Here is a 25636-nt window from a genome sequence, read left to right as displayed (position 1 = left end):
TTTAATTTTTGACTTAGGATTAAATGACAAGATAGGATAGATACTCTGTTTTTCCTTCCTTTAACTTAGATTTTGATTAGTTCACCTTTAGGAAATTTAGACTCAGTTTCTCATAATTCAGACTGTACATCATTAGGAATCAAGGAAACCCCCAAAACAAAACAATACAAAAAAAATACAAAACAACGAAGTAAGAAGGGTTAACTAGCACATACAGTGCACTACACTTCATCAGCTTACAAGCCTCGATTGATAATTTATGCAAAACAATTTAGGAAACTAAATTGACTAAATAGAGTGTTGAGAAATGACAACAAGAAATTTTAGTTTAATTTGTCCTTGAATTACAATGAGAATTAAAATCAAATTCTATTCTCATAGAAACTTTTAAATAGTTAATTAAGTTTAATTAACTTAATTAGCTTAGAAATTTTGAGTTGGAAGTCTTTCTGAAGTCATGTATATGTTCTCCTTATTTTATAGGGATCCAGGATGAGTTAAGTATGAGTTGTGATTACTTAAATCAGTTTACAAAGTTAAGTCCAGATAAATTTGTTCCAAATTTTCTAAGGAACTTAGTGAGTTAACTGTTAGTTGATGCACTAATGCATTAACTAGTGCTACTCCAATTAACTGAAGATTCCCTCATCAGAAACTCATACATGTCGATTCTAAAAAATACCCAGTTGAGACTAGAGTGTAGGGACAATGTACTATCAGTTGTATGATTTACTGAGTTGTATAGATCATGCATGCAATCAAGCACTGAACCTAGAAGGGATTGAGCAGTTTTGGATGCACTGATTTCCCTTTAATATGGGCTAATCAACCATATGACTTGCACAAGGAAATAGGGACTTATAAAGAAGGATAATTGGCTAAGTGTTGGTTGTTTGGTCAATTTAATGTTCTTAAATTGCAAGCATAAATTATTGACCAGAGTTGGTAAACTTATGAAGTGAAAGTGCACTATATATGCTAGAAGCCTTTCTTTTAATTTGTAATATGATGGTTATATTTATTTTGGGGATTTTCATTGTTGTCTAGATTCCTATTTGTAAGCATTAGATTAGAGCTATATTTCTACAAATTAATGAGTGGAAGTAGAGTTATTGTTAGACTAATCTACCAGGTCATATCTATATTGATTATCATTCTAAAACATCTTATGTTAATCATTCTAAAATTATACACCTATCCTAAACACCTTTCTGCAACAAAACAAAGTATTGAGATTCAAATGATTCTAAGAGCAAGAAAATGATCCTTTAAAAGTTGTCTGCAAAGTATATACAAATTATGATTCTAGAAAGCATGAAGGTAATCTTTTAACACTAATTACAGGGTATATACAAGTTCTAATTCTAAAAGCATAAAAACAATCTTTTGACACTGACTGTAATTAAGTGAAAAACATTGAAGAAACTAAACCATTAAACGACTGCAAAGAAATTCAAATGCAAATAAAATAACAAGATTTAAATGAGTTATAACGAGATTTAACTGAGTTATAACGAAATGATAAAATAGTGAATTAGGGAAACTAAGCTAGAACGAAATGACAATGTGATAACGAAAAGTGATAGAATGAAATAAACTTAACCTCGACTGTCTGCAGGGGGCCTCTGCATACAGTAGGTGTAAATAATGCTCAAATAGGCATCGAATAATAGAAATGTAACTTTAATTCAATATGAGAACAAAAGGTCTGTTTCACATAATTTCTTCATAGGTTAACTATTACTTCCTTGTTATCCTTTACAGAGGATACATATTTATATATAAAATGTGTGGTCAATAGTTTGAGACTTCTACGCCTAGGTCTTTTAATAAATCCTTATTCAAATTTGAAACTTAAACAATAAAAGCGTTATCTCAACGATTTGCTATTTGGAAAGAAAATCAAAGAAATGTGATGCATTCAGAATTCTCCTGCTATGAGTTTGACCCAAGCCTTTGACCGTGCCACTATGTGATTCCTTTAGTGAATTGGCTCGAGCGCATAGGAGGAGATCCATTAGCGGATCGATCCTTAACTGCCCATGTGCTTCCTTGCTCTGTTGGCACACCAGAACCCCGTAAACCATGGAGATAGTTGTAGTTTTGTAAAATAGCTGTAGAATCATGTTAATTTTGTAGCTAATGTAATCTTTAACATAATAATAAGGCACATTAATGAATATGAAAAATAAGACATGTGAGAGTTTTTACCTTATCAAAATCTATGGTTTTACTTCTTTTATTGAGTTGATAGTGATGATGAAAGAGGAAAATGGATGAAAAAGGGTGTCAAAAAAAAACAGTTATGGAACTCTACATTCCTGCACACTGAAGATTTTGTATGTCCTCATACAAAACACAAAATTGATATCTTTGTTTAACTACTGCATTTGCCTGGACACTTCTGCTAGTACATCTAACTTCATCATTTTCACTTTCTTACCAGTTATTGCCATCCTTGGTTTTCTCATGAGGATCTTATATTTCAAATTTATAACCTGTCTCTGTAAAACCTTGTTTTTCTTCTTCAGTTTCTTGTTCTTCTTAAACCACAAACTTAGATGTAAAAGGAGGTTGTCACTCTTAACTATTTGGATTTCATTTTGTGCTTTCAAGGCTTTATTTTCATTTTTAATGTACCTGTTTAATGTCTCCAGTTCAAATATTTCTTGTTTTAATACATTGATTACTGGAGGTTCTTGTGGTTCATTAAACTGGACTTCTTCTTCCTCTTGAATTGGAATTGATGTTCTTGTTGCAGCCCTTTTCTCCAGGGATTTGATATAATCATAAATCTCTTACTGCACAGGATCAATTTTTGGCGTTCTTCGACCTGGAATCTGAGGAGGCGAGGTGAAAGTTGGTGATGAAACTCTTGGAGATGTTTTTAGAGAAATTCCTGAATCTTCTTCTGCCTCTGAGTTTTCCTCTGTCTCTTCATCGATATGCTTTATGATTTTTAAGGGTAATTCTTTGTTTAGTTGAGTCTGGTAATCCTTCTTAGACTTGTGACTGGGGTCTTTTTGAGTTTTCTTCCTTTCTATTTTAGGCTTCTCTGTTTGAGGTGAAATATCTATCTCTTTACTGGCTTTCTTTCTTCTAACATCACTTTTGTTTATTTTCTCTAAAATTTCTGCAACAGGGATGTCATCCTCTGACAGTTCCCATGACTGTTGTGGTTCTTGTTCCAGTGTTCTATCAATTTTACTTTTCCTTCTTCTCTTAGTTCTATTGCTACTTGGTTGCCTCCTGAAAGTGATTCCTTACTAAAAATCCTTCCCAATTATCACCTATGTTTTGGAGATGAAATACAACAAGTATTTTGACTAGACCATGGTGATACATTGTATTATCTATGGACTAAATTCTCCTTTGAACATTCCCTGACATCTTTTTTAGCCTATTCAGCAAGAAATATGGACGGTTTATCACATTCTCTTCAAGAAAATTCATTAGTAGTCGAATATGATAGAAAAAACATACATCCAAATCTTCCTTCACATGTAACAAATTTTTGGATTATTAAAAGTAAATTCCACCACTTACTTTTCAATGTCGTGCATGGGATGCCCTTTTTGTGAATGGTGGTGTCCATGCTTGGTTTCTTCAGGAAAACCTTCTAGTCTTCTCTTTCAATACCTCTATTTTTAACCATTTTTCTCCAATCCGCAGCAGTGCAATAGCTTTAGCTATAAACGACTATGTCACTGGTAATTTGATGTCTCCTATCTCCACTTCGACTCCATCAAAAGCCTTGGCGAAGGATTTGGTCACTTCTTTATGGAATCCATCGAATTTTTCTATAAATTCTAGCCATTGCACCCTCTACAACAATTCTTTTGTCTGTGGATACCCCTCCAAAAATTTCTTCCCTGTTGGCTCTATTCTGACTATCACTCCCATGGTTGAGAAGCTTTGTTTCAAAAACTGTTTTGTTTGACAAGGTAGGACAACTTGATAGGTTTTTTAGAGCGGAAAGGCTGAGGGTGTGAGTGATGGAATAATGAGAGCGTAGGTAGTGAGGGTATAAGGAAATGTGGTAGAATCTAACCGTTAAGAGAATTTATGTTTATGATTTGATCGGTCGAATTAATGGATCGGGATGTGAGTTAGGATATGAGTTATGATGACAGGGAGTGAATGACAAATTATACTCGATTTGACATGATACTATCAACTCTTAGAAATAATGATTTTGATTTTCGATAGTACCGTGTTTATATAATTCATATATGTAATGTTTTGATCCTTATTATTAAATTAAAGAGTTGCATACCTTAAATTGTTTGCTAGCTAACCTTTGGTTTCCCTTTTTATGTTGTATTCAGGTGCTTTGCAATGGAGGGAATCAATCATTCCTTCAAATGTATCATCAGAATTTTATGCCAAATTGGCTGCAGAAATTTGTTAGAGCTGCAGAAAATCAACAATTTTGTAGCCATTTTATTTTAAAAAGAAAGGGATGCAAGAAAAATGGAATTCTAGAAAATGGGATACAAAGAAAATTTAAGATGCCAAGAATTCTTGGTTTCACCTTGAATTTTCTGTATAAACATGCCAACAATCATTGGTTTTCATGTTTATACATATTTTTTTTAGATTTTTTATTTTTATTTGAAAAGGAAAGTTTTTAATATGGAGAAGAAGAAGAATTCTTCTTGACCAACTTCAAATCAGAGTTGTTTTGGAAAATATTTATAAATTCCTCCTTTGTCATTGGCTTATGATAGATCCTGAGTCGATGTCCATTCACTAAGGGAGGAACTTTTTCTTCATCAATAGTCCTAATTCTGACTACTCCGTTATCAAAAACATTTTCAATCTCATAAGGCCCAAGCTAGTGAGTTTGAAACTTTCCTTGGAAATTTTTGAACTTTGGATAAAAAAGTAATGCCTAGTCTCCTGGCTGAAATTTTCTTTTTTTGATGTATTTATCATGCCATCGGGATCTCTGTTGTTGGACTAAACTAGTCTTCTGGATAGCATCTTTCCTTATTTCATCAAGCTCATTGAATTGTCCCATTCTTTGCTTTTGTGCTTCTGATAAGTTAAGTCCCAACTTGACTATTGTCTTATAGGTCTGAATCTGGAACTTAATTGGAAATAGGACTTGCTTCCCATAAACAAGTTCACATGGAGTATGTCCTGTAGTGCTTCTCCATGTGGTACGATAGGCCCATAAATATTATGGAAGCTTTTCTACCCAACCCCTTCTGTGCAAGTGAATTGTCTTGGTGAGGATTGCCTCAATCAATTTGTTGGTAGACTCTACTTGTCCATTTTCTTGTGGATGGTATGAAGTAGATTTCCGATGCTTGATTTTATATTCTTCCACTATCTTTTGCACTACTATGGATGTAAATTGCTTTCCTTGATTTCTTACAATTCCTCTTGGGACACCAAAACGAATAAATATATCCTCAAAAAGAAATGAAACTACAACATTTTCAGTAGCAAAAGAAAGTGCTTTAACTTCTACCCATTTAGTAACATAATCAATGCATAAAAGAATATATTTTTTTTGTTTTTAAGATGGATTAATTGGTCCAACAAAATCCAAAGCCCATTTTTCAAAAGGTTCAATGAGTACCTGAGGTTGTCGTGGCATTTCATTTGAAGGAACATGTTACCCCATTCTTTGCCAACTATCACACCTCTTAACATATTCCTTGGTATCCTTAAAAAGGGAAAGCCAATAATATCCTAAGAGAAGGACTTTATAAGCCGTTCTTTTGTCAGCAAAATGACCTCCACATGGTTCATCATGCCATGCTTTAAGTATCTCAGGTATTTCATCTTCTCTTACACACCTTCAGATGATGAGATCGGGTCCTGTCTTGTATAATTCTTTATTTATCCATGAATAAGATGCACTTGTTTGTCTTCTTTGACGAGGCAGCAAAAGGAAATCCTGGCAAGGCTAGGGCAGGAGGAACTGTTAAAAACGCTGAAGGCATATCGATCCACAACTTTGCCTGGGGTCTGGGGATCAACTCCAGCATCCAAGCTGAAGCATTGGCCCTCTACCAAGGTCTCAAGTCGCTCTTGAATCTGGAAATCAAGGAGGCAAATATTTTTGGGGACTCCCAAGTGATCATAAAACTCATGGTGACCAATTCTACACCTCGAGACTTAAGATTAGCAAGGCTAATACAACGAATGAGAAGCGTGGTGAAGTTGTTCCAAAAACTGAATTACTTTCATGTTCTGAGAGATAACAACAAAGAAGCGGATCTTGATGCTAATAAAGCTGCACTTCTCTCCTTCGGGGCAATGATAAGAGACAGGGACGAAACATGGGATCCAATTCCATAACTCAACTCAGCTGATATGTTTTATTGTTTGATTTTAAATCAGTTTGTTTGTATATTCAAGCTTGGGAAAATCGCAGAAATAACCTACATTGTTGAACCCAAAAAGAGCTGGAAGTGGAATACAAGCCCCATAGTACCTTAGAAGGTCGATTCTACTTGGATCAGGCTCACCCCTATTGTAATCATAAGTCTGGTATTTAGGCCATTCAATTAATACAATCCATGACCGTTCTTGTGAAAAAAAAAAAAGATGCACTTGTTTGGATTATTCTTCTCTTTTCTCTAGGAAACAAATAGGAGGGTAACTTCCCTGTAACCAAATAATTAGCAATATCTACAAACCAAGGTGATTTAGTAGATACTGCAAAACGATACTCATCAGGAAATTTATCCTCTACAGGTGTATCATTATTATCATTTTGAATTCTAGATAAAAAGTCAGCAGTTGTGTTTTTTTTCCAGGTCGGTCCAGAATGGTGATATTAAATTCTTGTAATAGTAATAGCCATCTTGTTACTCTACCATTAGTTACTGGTTTTTCATTAAATATATAATGGTATAATGGTCCATATGAATGAAAGTTTCATAGCCAGTGATGTAATGCCTTAATTTATTAATGGCATGAATGACAACTAAAAAATCCTTTTCAATTACAGTATAATTTAGCTCCGTGGGAGTAAAATTTTGATTGGTATAATAAATAGCATAAGGAGTGAGATCTTTTTGTCCTAACACAGCTCCTAGAGCTATGTCTAAAGCATCAGTTGATATATGAAAAGGAAATTAATTGGTCCTTTTAAGATAAGCGCTATAGAGGTCTTCTTTTTCGAAGTTTCAAAGGCCTTTTGACAATCAGAGTTCCAACTTAATTCACAGTCTTTGGTGAGTAATTTGAAGAGTAGAGATGCAATCTTTGTGAAGTTTTCTATGAATCTTCTATAATATCCAGTAAAACCAAGAAAACTCCTAACATCTCGTTGACAACTTGGGACTTATATTTTGGAAATAATTTCTACCTTAGATGAGTCTACCTTAATTCCATTTCCTGAAATATGGTGAAGTAAATAAATTCCATCATTAAACATCATAAAACATTTCTCATGACTTAATGAAAGATTTTCTTCTTTGAATCTTATGAGAACTCTTTCTAAATTTTCAAGTGTTTCTTCAAAAGAATTTCCATAAACTGTAAAATCGTTTATATACACTGCCACACAATCATGAATAAAATTAGATAAAATTCATAGTACTGCTCTTTGGAATGTTGTTGGGGCATTGCACAATCCAAAAGGAAGTACTTGGTAAGCATAATTCCCCCATGGACAGGTAAATGTGGTTTTGTCTTGATCTTTAGGTGTTACTTTGAATTTGATTATATCCACTAAAACCATCCAAGGATGAGAAATGTTGTTTTCCTGCTAATGTATCTAAAACTTGATCTATGAAAAGAAGTGGAAAATGATCTTTCAAAGTAGCTTTATTCAATTCCCTGTAATCAATGCACACTCTCCATTTTCCACTTTTTTAGGAACGATTACTAGAGGTGAAACCCATTGACTGTCTGATATTGGATAAATGAAATTTACTTTTAACAGATTCTACAATTCCTCTTTAACAATTTCCTTTAAGTTTGGATTCATTATTTTTTGTGGTTATCAAATTGGTATAGAATTTTCTTCAATATAAATATGATGCATGCAAGTTTTAGGATTAATTCCATTCATATCAGTGTATTCCCATGCATATGTAGAAGAGTTTTTTTGCAATATTTCTACCAGTTTCTTTTTTTGTAATTCTTCCAAGTTTTCATTGATGTTCAAAATTTTACTTGGAAAATTTTCTATTGAAGAGTTTCCATTTTTTTCCATAGAATGTAAAGACATTTGTCTAGATGATAGATATTCAATATTAAATTGTTCATGAAAATCCTGACTATTGTCATAATATAAAGAGGGTTCATTATTTTCTATTTAATTTAAAATTTGATCCTCTTCATTTATTTGTGCAATAGTGAAAATTGGTTGTATATCATTATCATTAGCTATCTATTCTTCATTTTCTACTTCTATCATTGTTTTTGCAGGTGGGTACAATGTAAATTTCTTTATCAAGCCTCTATCTAAGATAAACATGTCTCCTGATCTACAACTGATAAAAGCATCGGTTGTAGCTAACCACAGCCTTCCTAAAATTAATGGATGTCCTCCTAAGTTATTCTTGGGTGTTAAAATCGTGAAATCAACATGATATTCCCAAGAATCTAAGGATGCATATATATCTTCTAACACAGCATCATGTTTAATTACATACCTATTTGCTAACTGTAACAATGTTGATGTGTATTGAAGATTAGGAAGCTTCAATTTATCCATAGTTTGTTTTCTCATTATGTTTATGGCTACTCCTAGATCAATCAACGTGTTGGGTATTTCAGATCCATTGATGTGTGTTTTCACAATGGGGCTTCCTGGATCTACATATTTTTGAATTGTTGTCTTCCCCATCATGATATCTGCAATTCTCCCGACTAGTTGAATTCTTTTTATTTATTTTATTTTTCTTCTTGATCCTTGAGTACTCAATTCCTTAATTGTTTTTGCAAAAATCGGTATTTCTTTTATTGCTTGTAATAAATGAATTTTTATATAAACATTTTTCAATTCATCTAACATATCATAATTAGGCAATATGATTTTTTTCTCTACTCCTTTATCGATTTTCAACCTTTCAGGAAAAGGTGGTCTTGAGACAAATACTAAAGGTTGTTCTATAATAGGAGTATTATTAGAATGTATAGGATTTTTTTCTGTTTGAATATTTTCTTTCTAAGGAAGGGAAATATCTCCTTCAGAGTCATTATTATCTTTTTGGGAATTCTTTTCTGTTTCCTGAATAACAACAGATGGTTTCTTCCTTTCTAATACTCTACCAAACCTTAATTGAACATTATTCAGATCTAATTTAATTATCATATAAGTTTGAGGATTATGTCATTCTAAGTTGTAAACAGGTTGTGAAGTTTTATTGTTTGGATTTGGGAGTGGTTGAATGGGTAATTGATTTGGTCTTTGTGGAAATGGCAAAGAAAGTTGTGGATTTGCATCTTGAGCTTGATTTTTAGGTAATTGGTGGGGTTGAGGAAAGTATTGTGGTGGAAAAATTGGATAAGGTGGCAGATATTGTTGATATTTAGAATATCTTCCATAAGGATTTTTCCATCCTTGATTCCAAGATTGTGGTTGAACCCAAGGCTGCCATGGAATAGGTGGACTCCAATTATTTTGTGAAGATTGTGCAAATTGTTGAGGATTAAAGACTCAAGTTTGATTTGTTTGAGGATTTTTTTATGGTCTTTGGCAATAAAGTAAAGAGGGTCTACTTGATTTGGTATTCCTTCTTCACTGAGCACAACCTTAAGACCTGGTATAGAGGGACATTCTTTTGTATCGTGATTTTCCGCACATATAGCACATGTTTCTATGCTTTTTATGTTATGAAACCAGCTCACAAAAAGATAGAAAGGATAGATGAACGCCTTAGAAATAAGCCTCTTCGAGGGGGAAGCCTCCTTTACATTACACAAATGAACAATTCTTTGATGATTTAAATGACAAAACCTCCTTTCTATATATAGGAGTCTAAGGGGTCACAATATAACCAAGCCGACCTAACAATAATAATATAAAGGCACAAAAATAACAATAGAGGGATTCTATGGGGCACAGTAATAACAGTATGGGGACAATAGGGGCACAACAATATTAATAAGGGATAAAACTACAATATTGATGGGGGCATCACTAGTATTATAAAGAACTAACATGCCCCTCTCCTTCAAAAAAGTGTTGTCCTCAATGCTTGAGTAGTTCTGGATGCTTCTGTATAAAATTCTCATCCTCCCATGTGGAATCTTAAGCGGATAAGTTCTTCCACTTGATGAGATACTCTGAAATGGATTGATTTCATAGTTGTTGAGTTCTTGTTTCTATGATTGCTTCCGGTTCCAATATAATTTTTCCTTCCTCATCAAGTTCTGGCAATATTGTTTGAACTGGGAGCTTGTCGCCTATAACCTTCTTTAAACATGAAACATGGAAAACTGGGTGCACTCGAGAAGCTGTAGGAAGCTCCAATTTGTATGCCATAGTACCAATCTTTTGTAACACCTTGTATGGACCATAATAATTTGGTGACAATTTGTTATCCTTCTTAGCTTGCTTGAGGGACATTTGTTTATATGGTTGTAGCCATAGGAATACCCAATCACCTACATCAAAACTTCTTTCACTACAATGTTGACCTGCATGTTGTTTCATTCTACTTTGTGCCAACACGAGTTTATCCTTTAAGAGTTGGAGAACTTGTTGTTGATGCTCGATGTGATGTTCCACTGCTTGAACCTTAGAATTTTCTCTTAAATATGATGTGATGGATGGTGGCTGATATCCATAAAGTGCCATAAATGGGGTCATTTTTGTTGCAGTATGGAAGGAAGTGTTATACCACCATTCAGCCAGAGGCAACCATTTGACCCATTGTGTCTGTTTATCAGATACAAAGCAATGAAGATATCCTTCCAAACATTTGTTTACTATCTTCGTTTGCCCATCAGAATGAGGATGATAAGATGAGCTATGAGCTAATTGAATACCAAGACAAGAAAATAATGTTGTCCAAAAATTTCCTATAAAAATGGGATCTCTGTCACTTACAATAATCTTTGGGTTTCCATGTAGCTTTTGAATTGTTTCCATAAATGTCATAGAAACTGTACTGGCTTTAAATGGATGTGATAATGCACAAAAATGTGCATACTTGGTAAGTCTGTCAACTACCACCATGATGACACTCTTTCCCTCAGACTTGGGTAAACCTGTGATAAAATCCATTGAAACCTCCTCCCAACGTTGGCTTGGAATGGATAAAGGTTGTAATAGACCTGGTGTCTTAATTGTTTCAGCTTTATTTTGTTGGAATACCAAACATTCCGCCACAAACTTTTGAATATCTGATTTAAGGCCATCCCAAAAAAATTCCTTCTTAACCCTGTGGTAAGTTTTTAAAAATCCTGAGTGCCCTCCTAAGGGAGAAGTGTGCAATTCCAGAAGAATCTTTCGTTTGAGTTGGGAATTCTTATAAAGTTATAAGCAATCTTTGTACCATAACGAATCATTTTTCCAGCTAAACATATCAGATATACTAGAATCTTGTTGTAACTTTCGAATAAGTTCCCACACTTCTTCATCATTCTTCCATTCCTCCCTTGCTTTGTTTATCCAATCTAGTTGGATAATAGAAATGGCACACAACAATGCTTCCACATCCTCATCCTTTCTTGAGAGTGCATCTGCCACAACATTTTGTGTCCCTTTTTTGTATATGACTTAGAAGTCATAACCCAACATCTTTGTGACCCATTTTTGTTGTTCTTCAGAGGATAATCTTTGTTCTAAAAAGTATTTAAGGCTATCATGATCTGTTTTTACCTTGAAGTGTCTTCCCATTAGGTAGGGTTGCCATTTCTTAAGTGCATGTAGTCTTGCCAACATTTCCTTCTCATAAATAGCTTTGTGTAAATACTTTCCCTTGATTGTATGACTTTTGAAAGCAATGGGTTTTTCATCTTGCATTAAAACGGCACCAATTCCATTTCCAGAAGCATCACATTCCACAATAAAGGTTTTTGTGAAGTTTGGTGTAGCTAAGACCGGTGCTTGGCACATTGCCTCATTAAGATCTTAGAAGGCCTTTGTTGCTTCTGGAGTCCATGAAAATGCATCTTTCTTCAACAATTTTGTTAGAGGTGCTGCTATTTTCCCATAATTCTTAACAAACTTGCGATAATACCCTGTCAACCCGAGAAATCCTCGCAAATGCTTTATGGATGTGGGGATTTCCCATTCCTTAATGGCTTTAATTTTGCTAGGGTCTACCTTAACTCCTTCATGAGATACAATATGACCCAGATATTCCACCTCTTGTACTCCAAAGAAACATTTGGATCTTTTTGCATATAATTGTTTCTCCTCCAATAGTTGTAGCACCCTGTCAACATGTTCAACATGATCCTTCCAAGACTTGCTGTAGATTAGTATATCATCAAAAAATACTAACACAAATTTTCTAAGGGTTTGAAAATGGAATTCATCAAACCTTGAAATGTAAAAGGTGCATTGGTAAGGCCAAAAGGCATGACCAAAAACTCATAGTGACCCTCATGAGTTCTAAATGATGTTTTCGAAATGTCTTGAGTCTTCATTCTGATTTGATGATACCCTGAACGAAGATATAACTTAGTGAAGTAAATTGATCCATGCAATTCATCCAATAATTCATCAATGACAGGAATGGGAAACTTATCTTTAATAGTGAGCTTGTTGAGCTCCCTATAATTGTTAGAAAATTATATATATTACGGAGCAATGGAACACATAAAATATTACATAAATATAAACACAGAAAATGCATAAAACAAGAGAGACACATATATACGTGGTTCACCTAGTTTGGGCTATGTCCACAGAGAAACAGTCAGTCCTTCTTTTATTATATTATCCAGCAAACTGAAGAGATACAACCTACAGCAGATCCGCTGTAACACCCTCTTCGCTCTCAATCTCCTCTCTCAACCTCACTCAGAATACAAATATACATAGACGCAATAAAATTCCCTCATATATAGTGAGGGGTTGCCTTCTAGGGCAAAAAACCATAAATTAAACATAACTTCTACCATCAGATCATCTGCCTAAAGAATGGCCCAGATTGACTAGAAATTACTAGACTTTTACAAGGCAATTTTACATCTATTTTTAGCTTTGGGGGTGTTGCCCCTAGACCCCCCAGCCGGGGGGGATTAGCCCCCCCAGACCCCCACAAGGGGGACAAGTTCCCCCCATGTGGAGGGGTGTACAGTCTTCCTAAGGTATACATCCGGCTGAAACCTTTGAATATAGAAGATAATCAGGCTCCACACCCAACAATCTCCCACTTGGAGACTGATTATAGCAACTCCATCGCTGCTTCATTTGCTAGACAATAACTCCACTTTGGACCTGGCTATTTCTCATCTTCTTCATCATACTTGAAGACCAATTGAAACTGAGTAGATTCTCAGTTTCTCCTTGGTTACAACTTTTGTTAACATATCTGCAGGATTCTAGCTAGTGTGTATCTTTTCCAGCTTCAACTGTCCATCTTCCAATGCTGACCGTATGAAATGGTACTTGAGATGTATATGTTTAGTCTTGGAGTGAAATGCAGAGTTCTTTGAAAGATGTATGGCACTCTAACTATCACCGTATAACCTGCCCAACTCCTGCTTCTTGCCCAATGCATCCAGAAACCTTTGTAACCAAATCATTTCTTTACTAGCCTCTGTAGCAGCAACATACTCTACTTATGTTGTTGAAAGTGCAACAACACTTTGGATTTTTGAAACCAAACTGACAGTTGTTCCACCTATAGTAAACACATACCTTGTTGTGCTCCTCCTGTTATCTCTATCACCTGCCATATCTGCATCAACATATCCTTGTATAGAAATGTTTGAACCACCAAAGAATAATGATTGATTTGTGGTACCTCTCAAATACCTGAGAATCCACTTCACTGCCATCTAATGTTCTTTTCCTGGATTGTCCATGTACCTACTTACAACTCCCACTGCATGTGCAATATCAGGCTTTGTGCAGACCATTGCATACATTAAGCTTCCAACTTCTGATGCATATGGAACTTTAGACATATGAGCCATTTCTTCCTGAGTCTTGGGACACGCCTCCTTACTTAAATTGAAATGGATAGCCAAAGATATACTAATTGGTTTTGCATTCTGCATATTAAACCTTTTCAACACCTTTTATATGTACTCACTTTGAGACAATGTTAATTTGCGATTCTTCCTGTCTCTAGTTATTCTCATACCAAGGATTTGTTTTGCAGCACCCAAATCCTTCATTGCAAATGAGTTTTCCAATTTCCTTTTGAGCACATTTATTTCCTGCATGTTAGAACCTGCAACAATCATGTCATCTACATACAATAACAATATAATATAGTTGCCATCATTTTGCCTTTTGAGATAAACACAATAATCAGAGTGACATCTAGTATAACCTTGTTCAGACATAAACCTGTCAAATTTTAGATACCACTGCCTTGGAGCCTGTTTTAAGCCATACCAGCTCTTCTTCAACCTACACACTAGTTTTTCCTTCCCTTTTACCTCATATCCTTGTGGTTGCTGCATATATATCTCTTCCTCCAAATCCCCATGGAGAAAGGTTGTCTTTACATCTAACTGATCAAGATGAAAATCTTCAGCTGCTACTAGACTTAAAATAGTTATGATTGAAGTCATTTTAACAACAGGAGTAAATATTTCATCAAAATCAATACCTTTCTTCTATCCAAACCCCTTCACCACAAGTCTAGCTTTGTACCTCTGTTTTCCTCCATCTTCTTCCTTCAGCCTGTAAACCCATTTATTCTGCAATGTTGTTTTACCTGCAGGTAACCTGACTAAGTCCCAAGTCTGGTTATGTGTTAATGACTCCATCTCTTCTTTCATGGCTTGCTCCCACTTCTTCCTAGTTTCTACCTGCACTGCTTCTTCATAACATTCTAGTTCACCAGAATCAGTCAACAATACATTTTATAATGAAGGAGAGTATTGTTTAGGGGGTCTACTTATCTTGGTATATCTTCTAACACCACTTTCAGGTGTTTTAAGTGCTTGTTGCTGTTGTGGTTGTTGTTCTGGCTGTTGATCATTATGATTTTCAGGCACCATCACTTTTCCTGTGATATCGTCAAACACTGTGTATTCTTTGTTTTCTTTCTCCTATTTCTTTTCCTGAAACTGATTCTTATACAAGACATTTTCATTGAATATTACATCTCTGCTCCTAATGATTTTGTGATGTTCATAATCATATAAGAGATAACCAAAATCATTAACACCATATCCAATAAAGTTACATTTCTTTGATTTTGCCTCAAGCTTTGTTCTATTTTCTTTGTTAATGTGGACAAAAGCTTCACAACCAAAAGTCTTTAAAAATGAGTAGTTTACCTTTTTACCTATCCATGCCTCCTCTGGAATACCACCATCCAAGGAACTTGAAGGCCCTCTGTTTATTAGATAAACATCAGTATCTACAGCATCTACCCAAAATTGTAAAGGCAATCCTACATGCAATCTCATGCACCTTGCACGCTCCATGATTGTCCTGTTCATCCTTTTTGACATGCCATTTTCTTGTGGTGTTCTTGGAACTGTCTTCTCTCTGCGAATTCCATTCTCTGAACAGTACCTATCAAACTCTTTGTTGTAATATTCACCTCCATTATCTGATCTGAGACACTTCAACCTTTTCCCTGTCTCATTTTCAACCAAAGCTTTCCATTTCTTGAAAGTATCAAATACATCAGATTTATTTCGAATACAATAAATCCAGGTTTTTCCTGGTTGCATCATCAATAAAAGTAACATAATAACGAGAGCCACCAAGAGATGATACCTGAGCAGGTCCCCATACATCTGTATGCACAAGCTCTAATTTTTTGCTCTTCTTTTCTTTCCCAACTCTAAGGAATCTGACTCTCTTCTGTTTTCCATAAAAACAATTCTCACAAAATTTTAAATCAACATGCTTCAAACCTGGCAACAAATTTCTTGAGTGAAGAATTTGCATCCCCTTCTCACTCATGTGCCCGAGCTTATGATGCCACAATGTCGTATCTTCTCCTATAGAGGTTAAAGCATTAACAGAATTAGAAATACAATTGCATAAATACAATGTACCAACCTTTTCTCCTTTCTCTATTACCAAGGATCGTTTAGTGACATTCCAAGCTTTATCTGTGAAAGTTGTCACACAACCTTCACTGCCTAACTGCCCTGTTGAAATCAGATTTTTCTTCAGATCTGGAACATGCCTTACCTCCTTTAGTAGCCATTGGTTTCCATTCTGCTGTTTTACAAGAACCTTACCCATTCCAACAATTTTACAGGGTTTATCATCACCCAATCGAACTTGTCCAAAATCTCCTTGAACATAATCATGAAAATGTTTCTTATCAGGTGTGGCATGGAATGAGGCCCCTGAATCTATCACCCAGGCATCAATAATATTTTCTAATGAAAGAATCAAAGCATCTTGCAACACATCACCTGTTACATTCGCTTCATGATTAGTTTCTTGCTGCGCATCTCCTTCTTTTCCCTTCCGAGACTTGCAGTCTTTCTTCAGGTGTCCTTTCTTCCTGCATTTCTAGCACACTATCCCTGATCTGGACTTGGATCTACCTTTTCTTGACTTACTGCGATATCCTGGGCTCTTTCCTCTTTCCATTTTTCTTCCCCTAGTCTCTGCAGTCAAAGCATTACCTGATGTCTCACCGGAGCTTTTCCATTGCATTTCCTCGCTAAGGATTGCACCAACAACATCATCAAACTTTAAAGTACTAGATCCAGAGACAGAGTTACTAACGGCCATAACTAAACCATTCCAACTTTCTGGCAATGAGCACAGAAATAATAGAGCCGTAACCTCATCATCAAAATTTACCCCTACAGAACTTAACTGACTTGTAACTGTATTAAAATCATTTAAATGATCTGCAACAGATCCACCTTCTGACATATTCATATTAAATAAATGCTTCATAAGAAATACCTTATTTGAGGTCGAGGTTTTTTCATACAATTTGGCCAATGCTAACATTAAACCTTGTGTTGTCGTTTCCTTCAAAATATTAAATGCTACCAACGCCGCTAGGCACAGCCGTATTGTTCCAAGTGCCTTTCTCTCTAGAATATCCCATGTTGTGTTTGTCATACTTGTCGGCTTCTTTGTCTTTCCGCTCAATGGTAGGTACAGATCTCTCCGATATAGATAATCTTCCATCTGCATCTTCCACAGCTGGTAGTTTTGGTCGTTGAATTTTTTTACCCTAAATCTACCATCTTCCGCCATTGCTCCCACTCGAACCAGGAACCCTTCTCTCCTGCGAGTTTATCAGCCAAATAGACCTTCAGCTATGATACCAGTTGTTAGAAAATTATATATATTACTGTGCAATGGAACACATAAAATATTGTAGAAATATAAACACAGAAAATGCATAAAACAAGAGAGACACAGATATACATGGTTCACCTAGTTTGGGCTACATCCATGGAGAAACAACCAATCCTTATTTTATTATATTATCCAGAAAACTGAAGAGATACAACCTATATTAGATTCGATGTAACACCCTCTTCACTCTCAATCTCCTCTCTCTTCTTCACTCAGAATATAGATATACATAGATGCAATACAATTCCCTCATATATAGTGAGGGGTTGCCTTATAGAGCAAAAAACTCTAAATTAAACATAACTTCTACCGTCAGATCATCTGCTTAATGAATGGCCCAAATTGACTAGAAATTACTAGACTTTTACAAGGCAATTTTACATCTATTTTTAGCTTCGGGGGCACTGCCCCTGGACCCCCCAGCCAGGGGGGATTAGCCCCCCCGCGCATGGAGGGGTGTACAGTCTTCCTGGGGTATACATCCGGCTGAAACCTTTGAATATAGAAGATAATCAGGCTCCACACCCAACAATAATCCAGACACATGCACCATGATCCATCCTTCTTGTGCACCAATACTACTGAAGCTGAGAAAGAACTTTGGCTAGGTTGAATTATACCAACCTTAAGCATTTATGCAACCATACGTTCAATTTCACTCTTTTGGGCATAGGGATATCTGTACGGCCTAATGTTTGGAGGAACACTTCCTGGAATCAAATGAATAGCATGATCATGATCACGAATAGGTGGGAGACCTTTGGGAGTCTCAAATACCTTGGAATGATTGTCCAAGAATTTTTGGAGATCTGGAGCAATAGATGATTTCGATGTGGAAACATCTAGCAAACATAATTGTGCAATTACACCTCGTTGTTCCTTTTTTAGAAGCTTTGTCATATCGTTAGAGTTTATTATCTTTCCCGATTTCCCTGCAATACCCCTTAATTCAACTTCTTTTCCTTCCTCATAAAATTTCATGAAAAGTTCTTGAAAGTTAAAAGCTATTGTACCCAAGGATTGTAGCCATTGGACTCCTAGTACAACATCAACACCTCCCATTGGAATGGAAAGCATTGGGCTTTTCAATACATATTCTCCCATGGATAGCTTGATATTATGGAACTTTCCAGAGCAATTTATCGTTCCTCCATTTGCAACCATCACTTGACACTCTGGTGCTGGATATAGGAAGCAATTCAATTCTTTTTCTATCTTACAATGAATAAAATTGTGGGTACTTCCTGAATCAATCAACACTATTACCTTTTTCTTCTTGATTTGTCCTTCTATCTTGATGGTTTGAGGAGTGGTAATTCCAACCAATGCATTACAAGATATGATCGGATTCATTTCTTCTTTATCTAGGCTTTGTTCCTGGAGTATATCCTCTTCTTTTGACCTTTCTTGCTCCTTTTCTTCTTCCTCTTCACAATCTATGTAGAATAATTTATTCTCAGCACACTTATGACCTTTAGTGTATTTGCTATCACAACTGTAATAAAGCCCTTTTGCTCTTTTTTCTTCCAATTGTTGTGGTGTCAACCAAGTTATAGGTTGTGGAAGGCTAGGGGCAACAACACTTCCATCTTTATAGTTGTGGTATGCTTCATGTTGGATATTATCCTTTAAAATCCCTATGAACACATCAATCCTATGCTCCTCTGGAATATTTTTTACCCTTATGTTCAATTTTTGGAACTCCTCAATGTGCTCCATTATTGAACCCTTTTGTTTGAAACTTATCAATTGGCTAAAAAAAAGTGTTGCTTTTTGTATCCTCATAATGTGATGTCAATTCTTCCGTAAAAATTTCCCAAGTGATAATTTGTTTACGAGAGCAAAGCCATTGATACCATACAAATTTATTTGGTTCCAAATATAAAGTTGCAATACGTACCTTTTGTGTGTTTTGCACATTATTGAGATCGAAAAATTGCTTCATCTGTAATATCCATGTTGCGGGATCCTTGCCATCAAACTTCCTCATATCGATTTTTGGAATATGGTGGGTCTTCGATCCAACATTAGAGTCTATGGAATCATGATTAACATTTCTTTTGTTCTCATCATGAGTTTCCTTTACTACCCTTTCACCATTAGTGACCATTTCTTGTAGCAACTTATTTATATTTATCTTCAATTCTTTCATCTTATCATCCATGCCATCCATTTTAGCGTCCATGCCATTCATCTTAGCTTCAATGCCATCCATCTTAGCTTCTACACCTTTCTTTAAACAATCCATCTTAGCTTACACACCTTTCTTTAAACTATCCATCTTAGCTTCTACATCTTTCTTTAAACCATCCATCTTAGATTCTATTACTTTTTGTGCAAGTGACACTTGTTGCACTTAGTCTCGTAATTTTGATATATCATGTTGCATTTCTTCCTCTTCTTCATGAGTCATGCTAGAGCTTTCAGGTTGCTTACTAAGTGTTTGCATTTTCTTTAAACTATCCATCTTAGCTTCTACATCTTTCTTTAAACCATCCATCTTAGATTCTATTACTTTTTGTGCAAGTGACACTTGTTGCACTTAGTCTCGTAATTTTGATATGTCATGTTGCATTTCTTCCTCTTCTTCATGAGTCATGCTAGAGCTTTCAGGTTGCTTACTAAGTGTTTGCATTTTCTTTCCTCGGGGCATCAATTACTGATAATAATTCTTTATTATGCCCTTTGAATTCCTTCAAACTAATTTTTCAAACCAAGCTTATGCAAAAATTTAAAAAAAAACTACACACCTTTTTTCACTTTGTAGGAGCTTGATATTGAATCTAATGTATCTCTGTAATTTCGGATCATCCAGTTCTGAAATTGTGACCTGTAGTAGCCCTCTGCATCCTCTTTCCAATGCCACCAGTCTGATCCAAATTGGATTCTCCAAGGAAGAGTTATGCACAATCTCCCAAGATGACCTAATTATATACCTTTCCAGAAGAGCGAACTTGTATGAAGTGCCACGTGTCACTGTTTCGACCTTTGGCTTTGAAAAATATATACAAGAAACTACAGTCCGTCCTCTTTATGTACCTTCTTACAAAATTTCAATCTGATGCTCAGAGAGAAAGTTATGACGATTTTCCCCAAGTCACCTATTTGGAATGTAATTCAAGAGTCTACAAAAAGGCCAACTTCCTCAGATCATATCTCCACAAATATAGTGCGAAAAGCTCTAAAATTTGGACCCAAGGTTCAGTGCGATTTCATCTCAAATAGATTTTTTTTTCGGTTCTGAAACGTCACAGAAAAAAGTTATAGCGAAAATTCCACGATGACCTATTTGGAGAAGCGAAACCCTAGAATCCAAAGTTCTGATACCAAATGTTATGAAACTAGCTCACAAAAAGATAGATGAACGCCTTAGAAATAAGCCTCTTCGAGGGGGCAAACTCCTTTACATTACACAAATGAACAATTATTTGATTATTCAAATGACAAAACCTCCTTTCTATATATAGGAGTCTAAGGGGTCACAATATAACCAAGCCGACCTAACAATAATAATATAAAGGCACAAAAATAACAATAGAGGGATTCTATGGGGCACAGTGATAACAATATGGGGACAATAGGGGCACAACAATATTAATAAGGGATATAATTACAATATCGATGGGGGCATCACCAGTATTAGAGGGACCTAACATTTTAAATCTAAAGGACATTCTCTTAGAGCATGTTTCTTTCTACACCTAGGACAAAAGATGGATAATGCAGAATTTTCGGCTTTCTGCTTGTTCTATATTTTAAGGGTATAAATTTTCTCACTGAAACTCTCTGAAATATCTGTCTTAAAATTATCAAGCAAACTACCTAATTCTTCCCTACTTACTATCCCAACTGCAGATTTATTTACTCTTGATAAAAGAGGATCCCTTGGACTTTTCCCTGTTCTTGCTTTACCTCTTGAAATATGTACACATAAATCACAAATATCTGCAAATGGTAACTGAGAAATATCACCTTTTCCCATTAGATTGAGAATATCAATCCAATCATCTTTAATGGATTTTAGTAAGAAAGCTTTCAAATTTTCCTCATCTATATTATTCATTTTTCCCTTGTGATATTATAAACAAATCTTTCGACAAAATATTCAAGATTTTCATCTTCTTTTTGTACCATTTTAAAGACTACATATTTAATGCTATGAGGCATACAATAATCCTTGTATTTCTTCAAGAATTCTTCTTTCATTTGTCCCCATGTTCTTATAGAATTCGTTCCTAAACTCATAAACCATTTTAATGTTGAATCCTTTAAGGTGGTAGGGAACAATTTTAGTTTTTGAGCATCATGCAGATAATCATATGATCTACATAATACTTCAAATTAAAAGAGAAATGTCTTTGGGTATTCGCTTCTTATTCCATGAAAATTAGGGAGGATAGAAGGCAAGATGTTTTTCATTGTTAATGTTGTATCCTCATCAAGGATAGGGAATCCAAAAGGTTCTGGATCTCCTCTTCCTCTACCTATACCACAACCTCTTCCACCTCCTCTATTTCCTCTCCTCCTCCTCCAATCCTATGTTGTTCACCATTGACATTGTGTACTTCTCCTTCTCCCTCTTCAGCCATGACAGATTCCTCAGAATAAATATCTGGTTCTACAACATGCTTATCTAGCTTTTCTTCTAGTTCCTCTGTCAATGGTTTGAAGTGGGTTTCTTCTTCCTTTTCTTCAATAGGAACTTCCAATTCTTGAACTAGAATTTGTTCTCCAGTTGAAGATAGGAAACTTATTCTTGTTGTTGGGGATGTAGGATCTACTTCGATTACAACTTCTATTGATGAAGTTGGTGAATCTTTAGGTTAGGTTTCAGATCTCAAGACTTTAGGAAGTCTATATTGGCCTGTTATGGATGGAATTCGAGTTTGTGTGGGTGGTGTGGCACTATGTGGTCGTGGTGGAGTGAGTGATATGTGGGGATTAGACTTCTTCCTCGACCTATAAACTTACATCTAGAGTCTCTTTCCCTATGCATATCATGTTTTATTTGATTTTTTTTAAGACTTCTATTTACACTTCCCTGGAAACGACGACAAAATGTTTGGTCAATTTAATGTTCTTACATTGAAAACATAAATTATCAACTGGAGTTGGTAAACTTATGAAGTGCAAGTGCACTATATATGCTAGAAGCCTTTATTTTAATTTGTTAGATGATGGTTATATTTATTTTGGGGATTTTCATTGTTTTCTAGATTCCTATTTGTAAGCATTAAATTAGAGTTAGATTTCTACAAATTAATGAGTGGAAGTAGAGCTATTGTTAGACTAATCTACCAGATCATACCTGTATTGATTATCGTTCTAAAACATATTATATTAATCATTCTAAAATTATGAACCTATCATAAACACCTTGTTGCAATAAAACAAAGTATTGAGATTCAAATGATTCTACGAGCAAGAAAATGATCCTTTAAAAGTTGTCTGCAAAGTATATACAAATTTTGATTCTAAAAAGGATGAAGGTAATCTTTTAACACTTACTACAAAGTATATGCAAGTTCTGATTCTAAATGAATGAAAACAATCTTTTGACACTGACTATAATTAAGCGAAAACCATTGAAGAAACTAAACCATTAAACGACTGCAAAGAAATTCAAATGCGAACAAAATAATGAGATTTAACCGAGTTATAACGAAATGATAAAATAGTGAATTAAGGAAACTAAGCTAGAACGAAATTAAAATGTGATAATGGAAAGCGAAAAAATGAAATAAATTTAACCTTGATTCTCTGCAAGGGCCCTCCGCATATAGTAGGTGTAAATAATGCTCAAATACGCATCGAATAACATAAATGTAACTTTAATTCAATATGAGAACAAAAGGTTTGTTTCACAGAATTTCTTCAGAGATTAACTATTACTTCCTTGTTATCCTTTACAGAGGATACATATTTTATATAAAATGCATGCTCAACAGTTTGAGACTTCTATTCCTATAGGTATTTTAATCAATCCTTATTCAAATTTGAAACTTAAACAATAAAAGCGTTATCTCGACGATTTTCTATTTGGAAATAAAATCGGAGAAACGTGATGCATTCGGACTTCTCCTACTACATGTTTGACCCGAGCCTTTGACTGCACCACTATGTGATTCCTTCAGTGAATTGGCTCTAGCAAATAGGAGGAGATCCATGAAGGGATCGATCCTTAACCGCCCATGTGCTTCCTTGCTTTGTTGACGCACCAGAACCCCGTAAACCATGGAGATACCTGCAGTTTTGTAAAATAACTACAGAATCATGTTAATTATGTAGCTAATGCAATCTTTAACATAATAATAAGGCACATTAACAAATATGAAAAGTATGACATATGAAAGTTTTTACCTTATCAAAATCTATGGTTTTATTGCTTTTATTGAGTCGATAGCGATGATGAAAGAGGAAAATGGAGGAAAAAGGGTGTCAAAACAAAAAAATTATGGAACTCTACATTGGCCAAGAGTTTACTTGTGAGTTGGAGATTGATTTTACTAAGTGTTGGGATTGTTCTTGTGAGAACAAGCATTGTATTATCATCTTGGATTTCTAATATATGCAATACAGATAGTGGGGTTTTGAGTTGTGGCTTTTCTCAGATACTTATTGTGTTATGTGTATTTGATTATCTTCCTCTTTTCAATTATTGTTTCCATTGATCTATTGGCTTCCACCGGTTGATAGTAAAAGTAGGTTCTTGTCTCTTGATGTAGTACATTGTATGGGCTTGTGAATCTATAGGATTTTCTACAAAAGTTACTTGCAAGGTAGCAAAATAATGTGTGAATTTCGTGTGAGATGGAATAACATGCCCAAACCAAATTTGAAAGGATGTAGGTTGGCATTGCGGTATCTTTATGTTCGGTTAATGAACAGAAGCAATATTTGAGCATTCTCCACACATTATTGAGACTAGTTTTACATGTAATGGATCATTTGAATGCTAAATTTGTTAGGTCCCTATACTACTAGTGTAACCCCTTATTGTTATTAGTACAACCCCCTTATTATATTGTTGTGCCCATGTAGTCCCCATATTGTTATTATTGTTCACCACAGAAGCACACTATTGTTATTGTTGTGTCCTTACATTATTATTGTTATGTCGTCTCTGATTATATTATGACCCCTTAGACTCCTATATATTTAAAAGAGGTCTTGTCATTTGTATCATCTAAGAATTGTTCATTTGTGTAATGTAAAGGAGGTTTCCCCCTCGAAGAGGCTTATTTCTAAGGTGTTTATCTATCTTTTCTATTTTTTTGTGAGCTGCTTTCATAACATTTGGTATCAGAGCTTTGGATTCTAGGGTTTTATTGCTCCAAAAAGGTCATCGTGGAATTTTCGCTATAAATTTTTTTGCTACGAAGTTTCAGAAGCTAAAAAAACCCATTTGAGAATAAATCAGTCTGAACCTCGTGTCCAAATTTCAGATCCTATCTCGCTATATTTGCGGAGATATAATCTGAGTAGTTTAGGGTTTTTGCAAACTCCCAGATTACATTCTACACAGGTGACCTTTGGAAACTCGTCATAACTTTCTCTCTGAGCATCAAATTGAAATTTCATAAGAAGTTATAGAAAGAGGACAAACTGTAGTTTTTTGTATATATTTTTCATATCCGAAGGTCGAAACAATGACACGTGGCACGTCATACAAGTTCGCTCCACTGAAACATTATATAATCAGGTCATCTTAGGAGATTGGGCATAACTCTTTCTTGGAGAATCAAATTCTAATCATACGTGTGGGGTTAGAAAGAAGACTTATAGGGCTACTGCAGGACACAATTTCAAAACTTGGAGATATGAAATTAACCAGTTACAATCATTTCAAGATCAAGCTCCTAAAATCAAGAAAAGGCAATATGAGGAAGTTTGATGGCAAGGATTTGGTAAATTGGATACTACAGATGGAGCAATATTTTGATCTACATGAGGTTCAACTGTTACAAAAGGTACATATTGCATCTTTATATTTAGAACCAAATCAATTTTTATGGTATAAAGGGCTTTGTTCTCGTAAAGCACTTGTCACTTGATCAATTTTCACAAAAGAAATGATAGCACATTATGAGGATACAAAGAGTAACACCTTCTTTAGCCAACTGATAAATCTTGAACAAAAGGGTTCAATGGCAGAGAACATTGAGTACTTTCAAAAATTGAATATAAGGGTAAATGATATTCCATAGAAGCAAAGGGTTGATGTCTTCATAGGGA

Source organism: Pinus tabuliformis, chromosome X, assembly GCF_031772625.1.
Source record: "Pinus tabuliformis cultivar Carrire ecotype Pingquan chromosome X, CPIR1, whole genome shotgun sequence".
NCBI lineage: Eukaryota > Viridiplantae > Streptophyta > Pinopsida > Pinales > Pinaceae > Pinus > Pinus tabuliformis.
The sequence above is the reverse complement of the archived record's forward strand: the minus strand, read 5'-3'. Positions refer to the sequence as shown.